Source organism: Phascolarctos cinereus, unplaced genomic scaffold (genome assembly GCF_003287225.1).
Source record: "Phascolarctos cinereus isolate Bilbo 61053 unplaced genomic scaffold, phaCin_HiC Scaffold_726;HRSCAF=1367, whole genome shotgun sequence".
NCBI lineage: Eukaryota > Metazoa > Chordata > Mammalia > Diprotodontia > Phascolarctidae > Phascolarctos > Phascolarctos cinereus.
The window spans coordinates 137539389-137542336 of record NW_027556098.1 but is presented as its reverse complement, the minus strand read 5'-3'; the positions used below and the strand labels follow the sequence as shown (position 1 = coordinate 137542336).

The 2948-nt window shown below is 46.0% G+C and overlaps 1 pseudogene; it reads left to right on the top strand.

Annotated features, from left to right (window-relative positions):
• Positions 1-943: 943 nt before the first annotated feature.
• LOC110194696 (cytochrome b-c1 complex subunit 1, mitochondrial pseudogene) lies at positions 944-2448 on the top strand (annotated as a pseudogene).
• Positions 2449-2948: the final 500 nt, after the last annotated feature.

Genomic DNA, 2948 nt, shown 5'->3' with positions numbered 1-2948 from the left:
GCTCTCATAATTCTCATTTCTCTTTTAAACAATTCAGTAACAGGATTTTGTGATTCTCCTCAAATTCTACAGTCCTCTGCTCATCAAGTGTTGGATTATTTTCCTTTGTTTTGCAGAGATTCCTGCATTCAAAGATTACTGAATTTATTTACTAGATCTGAAGGACATATTTCTTTCTGCTGTTAATGTTTTAACTCTGTTGATTTGTCTGGTCATGTTCAAAGTCTTTGAATTTTCTTCTTTCTGAGATCTTTGATAATTTCGGTCTTCCTCCTTCCTTTTCCCCTATTGTTCATTTTCTGACTCCCTTCTGATGTTGGTCCCTGGGGACTGCATCTCAAAATGACTCAGTGTCCTCTCATGTTTCACCAGCCTCATATCTGCCCCAAGTAACTTATGGGGGAACAGAATTGTCCCCAGCTAGGTGCTATTCTCTTTTCCTCAGGGTTAATGGAGAGTTGCATAACTCTGTACAAGCCTTTTATACACATTGTTCTGTCCCATAACCTCTGTTCCTTAGTCCTCTGGCACAACAGTTCAGAATGCTGCCATTGCAGCTGGGGTGATTTCTGTAATTTGGAAGTTGGGTCTCTCAGTCTCTAAGAGGAAAAAGTACAGGGCAAGGGAATGAGCTCAATTTCTAGCCCAAATATGGGTCTTGTCTCTTTCCTTCTGTTCCTCAGGCTACAGGGTTCTTTTGCAGCATAGAATTCTGCTAGGCACCTGACCACGGTGACCCACAGATTTCCACAGACTAGATCCTAGATCTCCATAACACTAAAAAAAAGGGGGGGGGGAAGACCAATGTGTGGGGTTGAGTTTTGTTGAAAACCCATGTGTTCTTCTACTAAAGCCCTCCTGTGATACTTCATGGTGGCTTGCAGATGGCCATGAATTCAAAGTCCATAGAGTAGGCCCAGCCTGAGGGAAGGAAGGGAAGAAAATGGCGGCCTCTCCTGTATGTCAGGCCGGGGATGCTGCGGCTCAGGCCCTTCTCTGCGCCTGCAGCTCGCCTTCTCTATTAAAGATGCCCACAGCTTGTAGAGCAACTACCTTTGTTCAGACTCTCCAGAATATTCCAGCAACCCAAGTCACCACGCTGGACAATGAGCTCCGGGTGGCTTCTGAGGACTCCAACCAACATACGTGTACAGTGGGAGTTTGGATAGATATTGGCAGCTGCTATGAAAATGAAAACAACAATAGAGCTGGCTACTTTGTGGAACACTTGGCATTCAAGGGTACAAAGAAGCGTCTTGGGAAAGCATTGGAAGAAGAAGTAGAGAGGATGGGTGCCCATCTAAATGCTTACAGCACTTGGGAACACACTGCCTACTATATCAAAGCACTGAGTAAGGACCATCCTAAAGCTGTTGACATCTTGGGTGACATTGTGCAGAGCTGCAGCTCGAAGGACTCCCAGATTGAGAAGGAGCGAAATGTGATTCTTCAAGAAATGCAGGAGAATGACAGCTCCTGGCGGGCTGTGGTATTTGACTATCTTCATGCCACTGCTTACCAAGGCACTCCCCTTGCCAAGCTGTGGAAGGACCCAGTGAGATGCCAGGAAACTGTCCAGGCAAGACTTGGCTGAATTTAGTGATACTTACTACAAGGCTCCTCGAATGGTGCTGGCTGCTGCAGGAGGTGTGGAGCACAAGCAGCTGCTGGACCTGGCTCAGAAGCATTTCAGCAGTGTCCCCATGGCATACACTGAGGATGCTGTGCCTCTCCCATCATCCTGCCACTTCACAGGCAGTGAGATCACTGGGATGATGCTATGCCTCTAGCTCATGTGGCTATTGCAGTTGAGGGCTCAGGCTGGGCCAACCCTGATAATATTGCACTCTCAGTAGCCAACTCAATCATTGGTCACTATGATTGTGCCTATGGAGGGGGCATGCATCAGTCGAGTACATTGGCATCTGTTTCTGTGGCAAACAAGCTCTGCCAGAGTTTCCAGACCTTCAACATCTGCTACTCAGAAACCGGCCTGTTTGGAATCCATTTTGTCACTGATAAGATGAACATAGATGATATGGTATTCTTTCTTCAGGGCCAGAGGTTGCGTCTGTATACCAGTGCCACTGAAAGTGAGATGATGAGGGGCAAAAACATCCTGAGAAATGCTTTGGTGTCTCATCTGGATGGTACCACCCCTGTGTGTGAAGACATTGGATGCAGCCTTCTGACCTATGGCCGCTGCATTCCTTTGTCCAAATGGGAGAGGTGGATATCGGAGATTGATGCCAGTGTTGTGAGGAAATTTGCTCCAAATACCTGTACGACCAGTGCCCCGCAGTGGCTGCAGTGGGTCCCATACAACAACTCCCTGACTACAACCTTATCCGCAGTGGCATGTTCTGGCTGTGGATTTTAGGGGCCACACCCAGATGAGGGTGGGAACTGTGAGATTCAGGCCCCTGGAGGTGCTCTGCTCAGGAAGACTCCCTCCAAACACCTCTGACTGGTAACAGTCAACCAATTTCTTGGGTGAGCAGTCCTGTCTCAGATCATGTTTAAATAAAAGTAATTTAAGTTGAAAAAAAAAAGCCCATAGAGAAAAAGAGCATAGATTTTGGCAGATCTTACCAAAGTGGGAAGTACTAGTAAGAAACCACTTATGTCTGTTGTCTCAGCCCCAGAATCACTTCAGATCTTCAGACAGTGAACCATATCCTCTTAAGTTTATTCTTCTCTCAAATACTCCCAGTCCCTTTGACTTTTCATCATATGACATGATTTCCAATTCTCTTTCTATCCTGTTCATCTTCCTCTGGCATACTCTAGTTTGAGAGAATCTTATCTACAAAAGCTGAGGAAGGCAAAGTGCTAAGGCATAAAGGCATTGCCATCCAAATCATTGGAGGGAATGCCCACAGCAATGGAGAACATTCTTACTTGCCTATTTATGTTTGTTAGGCATGTCCTTCTCCCATTAGAATATG